We start from the raw sequence: 10,725 nt of genomic DNA, 5'->3' as shown, positions 1-10,725 counted from the left end.
CCAATCTTGTATAGTTTCGGTTTCTTACGTTTTTTGTTAAATTGTTTACGATTCTCTTCTTGTATCTTCAAAATGTTGTTTTTAGCATCTTCTCTCATTTCATCACGTTCTTGCATCAATTGCTTTAGATATTCTTCATTCAATATCTCACTAATTCTCAGATCTTCTTTGTTCTTCATTTTTGTGCCTATAAGAAGCTCAAACGGTGAATATTTCGTACTTCTCGTAGTTGTACTGTTGATTATCCTCTGGACATCTGGAACATACTTAAAACATTTCGTTGAATCCTTGTGTGATAATTTCGACAAAACAGGAATCAAAATTCTATGAATTCGCTCAATCTCTCCATTACCTCTTGGAATACCGGTAGTGATTTTGACATGTTCTATACTTTCTTCAGTATAATACGCTGAAAATTCTTTCGATGTAAAGGCACTACCTCGATCTGAAATGATTCTGGCTGGATTTTCAAATACAGTCTGTTGTTGCTTCAATTTTGAAATAACTTCTTGCGTAGTTGGTGATTTCACTGGATAGAACCAAGTAAATTTCGTAAAAGCATCGATCACAGTTAGAATGTGTTGGTATCTCTTGTTCGTTGATGGAAGAGGTCCAATAAAGTCGACATGGTACGTACTCAAAGGAACGTTTTCTTTCGGATGAAGAAAACCTTCTGCTTTTCCTTGCCTTGTTGTACAGTATACATTATATACAGTTAGCAATTACTTTTTCAACTTTGCACTTCAATCTGGGAATATAGAATTCTTGCTCTACAGCATTCACGGTTTTATCTACAGCAAAGTGACCTTTTTTATGTACCTTCATTTTCAAATTTATACAAAATATCATTTCTCACGAAGAATCATTTTCTCTTCCCTTCTCAACTAAATTCTTGATTAATTTCACATGTTCATCTTCGTTCTGTTGTTGTGCTAACCGGAGCTTTTCAGTTACATCGGATGTGTATGATGTTAAAACTAAACCATTTCTACTTAGAGCATCAGCGTGTTTCATTTGGCTTCCTGAACGATGTACAATTTCATAATCGAATTCTTCAATAAACATTGCCCATCTTGCAATCTTGGGAGTTAAATCTTTCTTATCTAAAGTTTTCTGAAAAGCACTACAATCAGTTACAATTTTGAATTTAGTCCCTAACAAATAGTTTCGAAATTTCTTCAGAGCTTCTATTACTGCAAGGGCTTCTAATTCGTAACTACAGAGTTTCTCTTGCTGCGGTGAAGTATTCTTACTCATATACTGGATTGGGTGATAATTACCATCATCAGATAATTGGAGTAATACCGCACCAAAGCCTTGACTACTAGCATCAGTATGAAGTTCTAATGGATATCCTTGCCTAAATATGTGTAGAACAGGTGCTTGAGAGAGAATTTATTTTAATCTGCAAAATGCTTCCTGTTGTTCGGAATCGAACTTAAAACCAATACCTTTTCTAAGTAAGTCACTAAGAGGTTTAGCTATTTTAGCATAATGCGGAATGAATTTACGAAAATATCCCGTTAGTCCTAAAAAGCTTTGTAGTTGTTTACAGTTACGCGGTTGTGGAAAGTTTCAAACAGCAACAGTTTTGGAAGGTGATGGTCGAATAGTTCCGTTTTCAATTACATGTCCTAAAAATTCAATTTTACGTTTTAAGAATTGGCACTTTTTGAAATTTATTTGTAATCCATATTCCGAAGCAGTTTTGAATACTCTTTCTAATTTGTCTAAACATTCAACTTCATCATTAGCCGGTATGACTATATCATCCATATAAATAATTAGTACACCTTCATTTAGCAAGTCACGAAATACTGAATAAATATACCTTTGAAAAACATTTGGACTAATACATAAACCAAAAGGAGCTTTAAGAAATTCATAAATGCCATTATGTGTTACAAATGCGGTATATTTGGTACAATTTTCATCTATGTCTACATGGAAAAAGCCATTTTTTCAAATCTAGTGTCGTGAAGATCTTTGATTGTTCTAAACGATCAAGTACTTCGGAATTAAAGGCAGTGGAAATTTGTCTTTAATAATCTTCTTATTTAATTTCCGATAGTCAACGCATAATCTTTTAGAATTATCTCGCTTGTTACACAACACGATAGGGGCCGCATAGTTAGAGTTGCTAGGTTTTATTATTTTTTTCTTTCAGCCATTCCTTAATTTGATCGTCAACAATTTTTTGTTCCGCGAAAGACATGTATCTTCTATTTTGACAGACAGTAATTTCATCGCATAAATTTATTTGCATCTTGAAGTCAGATTGTCTATTTTTCCGAGGCTGGTACGAATTAATTAAATTACAAAGTCTTTCTTTATGTTCTGCATTTGAAATATGCGATAAATCAATCTCGTTGACAGAAATAGCATTCACCAGATGTGGAAAGGTAATTAAACGTCAAGCGACTTCCGCTTTCGGGGTTTTTGTTTACATTAACAGAGACGCCAGACGATTGAGAAAGATCATAAACATTCTTCAATGACACAGCAATATTCAAATTTCCCATAACGCAACGAACGTTAGAATTTCGATATGACTCAGCAGTTATCAAGTTTACATTGCTTTTATTCCGATGAGAAATTATTTGAAGGCCATTCTCGGTAAAAGAGAAGTTAAACTATTTCAATACATCCAAACCTAATACAATTTAATTACATAACGACTTAACAACATAAATTTTCGTACGCAGTGATTTTGTCTGCACTGTATCAATTGAAATATCAGAAATGAAAAAGCCGATCAGGTACGTTTGCTTTGATTTAAATCCGTTTAATGTGATATCGCTACAATTTAAACTTGGAGAACCAATCTGCTTGTGTAACTCCACGCTGCATATCGTATTAACTGAACCAGTCTCAACTAGACTATCAAATAAATGATTATTTATTTCAAGTCTTCATAATTCTATCCTTATCAAAAATTCGTTGTAATAAAGCTTGTTTCTTGGGGGTCTGGTCTGGACAGTCGGTTGAGTAATGCTAAAAAATTTTACATTTAACACATTTTATACCCTTTGATTTGTTTACACAGTGCGATGACCGATGCCCATATTCCTGGCAATTAAAACGTTTGACCTTATTAACGTTAGATTGATTTCAGTTTGATGACGCAAGCTTACTTCTATCTTTAACTTGAGTGTCTACTTTCGGTTTCGGATTTTTAAACTTATCATTGTCCGATCTCATTTTATCATAAATTTTAAGCCTTTGTTTAAATTCAGATATTGTTTCGCAACCATATAGTATAGTTTTCCTCACCACCGAATCGGGAATACCATCAATAACATATTTAATTAATGAAGCATCTTCAATGTTACCTCGCGAACACATTTCTTTCATTTTCAAAAAGTACTCATCTAAAGATTCATTAGGCATTAATTTACGCGTACATAACATTTCATGCAATTCAGCAGGCTTTACCATATTCAGATTTCAAAAGCTTTTTTAAGTTACACCAGTCATTAACTTTAGGTTCACTCTGAATAAATAGTTTCGCTTTACCTTTTAATGATCTTTTAGCAAAAACTAATTTATGCAAATCACTTAATTTCAAAAAATTTATAACATCTTCAAATTCATCAATCCATTTATCAACATTTTCATATGCATTACCAGAAAAAGGATTAACAATACTTTCAATATCCGAAAAACTAAGATGAGGTTTAAAATGATCTTGAATTGGAAGCTGCATACTGTTATTTACTTGAGACTCATTAAAACCAGGATTGTCTCTTTGATTATCATCAAGCATTACTTCAGAAATTTTATTAATAGTTTCATCTTCAATATCACTATTTTCTTCATGCAAAATATTTTCAAATAATACAGATAAATCACATAGGAAAGAGAAAATGCGGGTTACGACTTCCGATTTTAAACCTTCTGAATTTATGCACAATACATTGCAAACTATAATTAACTCATTCAAAGTAAAACTATTCTGCACTGTATCTATTATCTTATTAAATTCTTCAGAACCTGGTTTAAATATAAAGCCAGAAAATTCCCGTAATCTTTTCCGGTTATTTCGATCTCCATCAGTATTAAAAATAAGCTTATGCAAACTTTTGATTTCAGAACTTTTACTATTCTTGAAAACTGCTTCCAATTCTGGAATTTCTACTAACTTCATATTGGAAAGAAAGTTTTGTACTCACCCGACAGATGATCGTCGTCAATTGGGTAATCCACACTTTATACGAGTAATCCTATAAGTCGAATAACTTGTGACAATAGTTCACTCAGTTAGTTCAATGCACAGTTCATAATGTCACTCGCACACTTTCGAGTTCGAGGCCGGAGGGATGGTCGCCACAGTTGTAGAGTTTCTTTTAAATCAGAGCATGAGAGCTCGAACGTAGCAATTTGAAATATGTTTTTATTTAACAATCAGAAATAAAGAGTAATAATGATAAATTAAGTAAAGATTAAATGTTGAATGATTCATGTAATGATGCACAATCACAGACAGTCCTTTCACACAGAGTTCCTCCGGCGTTGATAGAATACATTAGTACACAGATAGTTTTAAATAGTATGATCATCTAAAGTCATAACAGCTAAAGGCGAAACATCAAAAGAAGAATCAAAACTTCAAAATAAGATCTAAGAAGACCGTCTGTCTTCTTCAACTCTTGAAGGCATACGAGCTGTCTGCTCGCATCTCCACTTACATCCACGTCTGGACGCTATCTATCGCTGTCTGGAATGATTCTTACTGCGCTGTGCGGTGATGACGTCAGCTGGTAATTCTAATTCAGCATTGGGCGTTGATGATTTCCACATATATATAATTTTTTTCGCTTTGATGTGGTCTTCTTTTGTGTACGTATCTATGTTTTTTGTATGCTGCTGTTTTTTTGAAAAATGTATGAAAATGTGTGGAACGACATTGTTGGGAAAGTATATAACACTGGTTATGATAAATTAAGGAAAAATCCTAAAAATAGCGATAACTCTTTCAAAAATAAGCCAAACCGTGTGAAATTTGAATATGTTGAATATTTGAATATGTAGTTGAGTAAAACTGCAATATGCAAATTAGTGGCGCTGCACTCGGAATACGTCATCTGCGAGGAGAATAAAAGTCCATGTTTGAGAGCAAGCCCACATATTTTACTGTGATAGTGACATCAGAAGTGTGAGATAGCCAATTCGTAACAATGATCTCCAGGCATCATTTGCCTGCAGAACTACGATGGAAAGCCATTGGGAGGGCCGTTTCCTCTACGGATGAGTCCAGGTTTAGTCTAGAAAGCGATAATAGGCGTTATTTGATATGGAGAGAACCTGGAAACCGTTATCATCTGTCAAACATCCGTTAAAGAGATGCATAGGGAATAGGCAGTGTCTGTGTTTGGGGTGGCATCTCTTTGGGTGGACGCACAGACCTCCATGTCTTTCCATCGGAAACCGTGAATGCTCCGGTTTATAGATATGACATCCTCGACGCTTTTGTGCGCCCATGTGCTGGGGCGCGTATTTTTACTTCCTTCCTAGGAAACGCAACTCGCGACTAAATTTGACGATTTATCAGGTCTTGGCAAAATTGTGTGGCTAGCGCATGCTCAGAGATGGACGAACTATCGTGATGATATGTCGTATTTTCTAGCGTGATACTTGGTCGCCGATATTTCGTAATGGCGGCTTATATGTAATTGTGTATGTATTGTTGCGTGCGTACGGGTTCGTTACGAAATGAATGCGCAAGTCCGATGAAAGATGGACAAAATTTTATTATTATCAAAATAAAAATGATTAAATGTCCTCAAATAATCGTGGAGTATCATAATATACAACAGTAGTTATCTTCTAACTACTCAAACGTTCAATAGAACTTAATTCAAAACAGCTAAAGAAAGTTAATCCGCGAATTCGTTACAATCAACAAGAGCAGTTTTCTAAACAACAACAAACTAAGTAACTACTACGAACTGAGAGGTTTTCCTCCTTTTATAAGATTTTTAAATCGCGTGCGAGAATTTTCTGGTACTTTCTCGAAATCAAAAAGGCATATTTATTTATTTAATGTTAAATGCGCGTGCTCTCGTATTTTTAATGTTCCGGCTTAGCTTTCTTCTTTTAATATTCGTCACGCGCTGCACTGCGCTTGAATTGAAACCATTTAATTTATAATTGAACTAACATTAGCTTTTTAAATACCAAATTCGTAACACTGCCCCCTTCCCAAGGACTGCCCGTCCCGGGCAGTACAACCCCTGGACAGGAAGCCAAACTTACAACTAAAGGTATAAATGCAATAATAAGCATTACATTACTATAATAAACAACATGAACAATAAATGTAATAAATAAAACAAATCAAATGCTATCAAATACTAAATACAAAACAAATACTAAATACAAATCAAATACTAAATGCAAATCAAATACTAAATACAAATCAAATACTAAATGCAAATCAAATACTAAATACAAATCAAATACTAAATGCAAATCAAATACTAAATACAAATCAAATCAAATACACATTTAAAAACAAAAAGGACCATGGTCTTACACTATTTACAATTATTTACATTACGTACTATGGTAACCTGTCGTAAGAGTTCGAAGACTTACGGATCCGAAGCACGACGTCATTTAGCCTGTTTAGGACTGTGTGCGGAGCATTCCCAAGGTGATTGTAAATCAGGCCTGACTCCTTTTCCTCGAATCGGGTTCCACAACCATACCTTGTCTCCTTTGTTGGACCTATATCTAGTAGCTCTCGTGTTGTACCTGGACTTCACTTTTTTTTTGTCGCCAAGTTCACTCGCTTTCGTGCGGAACGGTGCATCACTTCAAAACGGGCCTTGACATCTTGGATGTGTTCCTCAGGCGATGAAGGCGCATCCGTATGACGATCAAACAGGCGGTCACAAGGCAGACGGTCTCGACCGACGAGCATCTGTGATGGAGAATAGCTGGTAGTCTTGCGTTTCTTTTCGACCCTAGCATGATTTCGGCAGTTTCTCGAGCCGGTTCTTTCGGACAAAGCGTCGACATTTCCAGGTGAGGATCCCTTCTTAGGATGGATAGTCATGTCTTCAGATCCTGAAAGCAGTTTGTTGTTTTTCAAGTCTAAGGAAAATTTGCATTTCCTTAAAAAGTCCAATCCGAGCATGCAATGGATCTGTAATGTCCCATGGCATTTAATTGTCTATTTAACCGGCCTCTCTTATTTTCCGTGCTCTGGGGTGTTCTGCATTGCCGTCGTATATGCACATCAATACCACATTTCCAACACCTTAGAGCCACTTTGTTCTCACTCCTACTCCGTATCAAAGATTGACTTCTCTAGCTAAATCATCTAAACGAGCCATCAGTTGATCCACTGGCTCGTGGACTCGCATAGCTCTGACTGGGTAGCGATCTATACTAGTTGCTTGCTGGGCTGCCTCGAACTTCATGGCGTACAACAGAGCGCTTTTTATGTCCCTCACATCTGCCATTCGCAGTGCTTTCTGTATTTCAGGGTCCCGGATGCCATCAATAAAATATTGCAGCGAGAGGATTTCCGTCGTTTCTCTCGGGCACTCCGTAAAGGCGTGGTGTGACAGCCTTTCAACATCCGTGGCGAGCTCCTGAAGTGTTTCGGTGGGCTTCTATTGACGGGATTTTAATTGAAGCCTGCTGTAGTCTTTTAAGCATTTCTCGCCAAAGCGCAGCTCCAATGCGCCGGATAAAGCTTCGAAGTCAAGTCTTTGGTTTTCTGGAAGCGTCTGCAGGATATCCGCTGCGTCTGCTCTCAGAGAAGCGGCGAGATGACAGGCCTTAGTTTGGGAATCCCATCCATTCGCATCCGAAACGATAGAAAATTGTGTTTTATACACTTGCCAGGATGTCTTCCCATCATATGTGGATAGCTTCTGAGTTGGACGAGCAGGCATCGGTAAGAATTTAAAACCATCCGAATTGTTCCCTGCCGTCGCTACGAATTTCTTTAAAGTTTCCATTTCTTTGGCAACTGCAGAAACTCTCTCATCAATTTGTAGTTCGATTTGGTGTTGGACGGCACAAACTCTTCCTTCAATTCGTTCCTCCACAGCAGAAACTCTCCCTTCTATATGTTCTTTTACAGAAGAAACTCTTTCTTCTATTTCTTCTTTCACCGAAGAAACTCTTTCTTCAATTTGATCTTTTACGGAAGAAACTTTTTCTTCAATTTGTCCAACTTTATTTTCAACTGTGTCAATTCTGCCTTCCATAGCTTCAAATTTATTTTGTATTATGCAGGTAATTTCTCTTTTCATTTCATCTTGACCAGCTTGAACGGCTTTCATTTCGTCCTTAACAGATTCCTGCCCCAATATCATCTCTTCTTGTAATGCAGCAAATGCAGTCATCAACTGCTTCATCTGTTCTTCCATCGCTCTTGTAATTGGCATTCAAATCCCACTACTGACACCAAAAATTGTTGCGTGCGTACGGGTTCGTTACGAAATGAATGCACAAGTCCGATGAAAAATGGACAAAATTTTATTATTATCACAATAGAAATGATTAAATGTCCTCAAATAATCGTGGAGTATCACAATATACAACAGTAGTTATCGTCTAACTACTCAAACGTTCAATATAACTTAATTCAAAACAGCTAAAGAAAGCTAATCCGCGAATTCGCTACAATCAACAAGAGCAGTTTTCTAAACAACAAACTAAGTAACTACTACGAACTGAGAGGTTTTCCTCCTTTTATAAGATTTTTAAATCGCGTGCGAGAATTTTTTGGTACTTTCTCGAAATCAAAAAGACATATTTATGTATTTAATGTTAAATGCACGTGCTCTTGTATTTTTAATTTTCCAGCTTAGCTTTCTTCTTTTAATATTTGTCACGCGCTGCACTGCGCGGGAAATGAAACCATTTAATTTATAATTGAACTAACATTAGCTTTTTAAATACCAAATTCGTAACAGTATTAAACAGAATTACTGAAGCAGCAAACTTCATATGTGATTAGTGGGGGGTATTAAATACAGAAAAATGGCGGTTCATTTTTCAACAGATTGTACTTATGGTGCTTTTTTTTAATGGCTTGACTATGGTGTCGAGCTATTGGCAATTACTACCACTGCATATGGTTAGCGTGGTCGCATTACAGTAAAGATAAATATTAAGTATATACGGGGAAAACAAAAACTCCTTCAGCTGAGCATGATCACAGATGATATGATAGCAATGTAGGTAGAAGTGCTTTTTTTCAGCTTGTGGAGTGCTGGAGTTGTACGTACCATGTCTCAGCACCTGTGTTATTACATCTTTCCTGTACATTTTTGGGGTTTAGTAAACCATGATATTTAATAATCGTTATATTTGGTTGAAAGTGAACAATAAAATAATAATAATTCTTTCTAATTTTAATAACGACTATTCTTAGTTTAGCCTATATAGTTCAGTATTAATAACTATGTAACTATAACATGTATTGTATATATTTACCTATTAAATAATTATGTTAAGATATGTATTGTTCCTTAAAAATATCAAGTGGATGTATAAAAGTTAATAATTTATTTAATTTATTCATTTTAACAGTTTTTATTTAACTCATTTCATCCTCCATTACTTCTGTTGTCTAGTTCGTAACATATACAAACATTTACCAAATATGAAATATTTTCCTTTATGTACAGTGGCTTCCAAAAGTGTTCGTACACTTATGATTTTCATTGAAATAGGGCTCTATCCATTAATTAAAAGTAAACTTTCTGAATGAGATTTTAATAATAAGATCTATAATCTATTCATAACAAAATTACATGAAATATTTTTTTAAATATAGCGAAACTTTATTTTTAAGAAATTAATAATAAAAAAATGACAAACATTTTATCTCACAAAAGTCTCCGTACAAAAAAATCTTGACATATAAGTGAATATTTTCATCTTTCGTTAAATTAATATTAGTAGGATATCCTTTAGCATCCACAACAGCTTTTAAACGTCTGAGAATAGATTTTATTAGTTTTTTTTTTTTTTTTTTTAATTTCTGTATCAATGTTTATCCTTTCTTCCATCATGGCTGATTTGAGTTCGCTTTTCGTTTTGATGTCGTGTTTTCGTACAATAATCTCCAGCTCTTTCCAAATGTGTTCTATGGGGTTTAAATCTGGCGACTGAGGTGGTGTTTTCAAAACCTGTGGACAATTATAGAGACACTACAGGCGAACGTTGAGAGCCGTATACTTGGGATCGTTATCATGATTAAAATTGTTTCCAGTACCCAAATTTTGAGCTGATAATTTTAAATTGCCTCTTAAAATATTTAAATAAAGAGAATGATTCATTATGCCATCAATAAATACCAAATTACCTAGTCCTGATGCTGTCATGCCCCCCCCCCCCAGCACACACACAAGAACACCTTCACCGCCATGCTTAACTGTTCCAACCAATGCTGAAGTTCCTCATTTTTTCCTCCAAGAATGTTGAATTTGCTTTCGTCAGCAAATAGGACATCATTCCAGTACATTTCGGGTGTATTTATCATTGATTTTGCGAATGAAAGCTTTCTGCTTTTTTCACTAACCTGTTTTTTTCACTAACTTTTTTTTTTTTTTTTTTTTTTTTTTTTTTTTTTTTTTTTTCACGGGCAGAACGCCTATGTAATCCAGATTTTCTGAGAACTCGTTGAACAGTTTAAGGTGAAATTGAAGTAGAAAACTTTGCATTAAATTTTGCAGAAACTTTTACAGCACTCAAACG

Source organism: Stegodyphus dumicola, chromosome 2, assembly GCF_044657685.1.
Source record: "Stegodyphus dumicola isolate Sdum_Otavi_A_Nest chromosome 2, ASM4465768v1".
Classification (NCBI taxonomy): Eukaryota; Metazoa; Arthropoda; class Arachnida; order Araneae; family Eresidae; genus Stegodyphus; species Stegodyphus dumicola.
Note: the sequence above shows the minus strand (reverse complement) of the source record.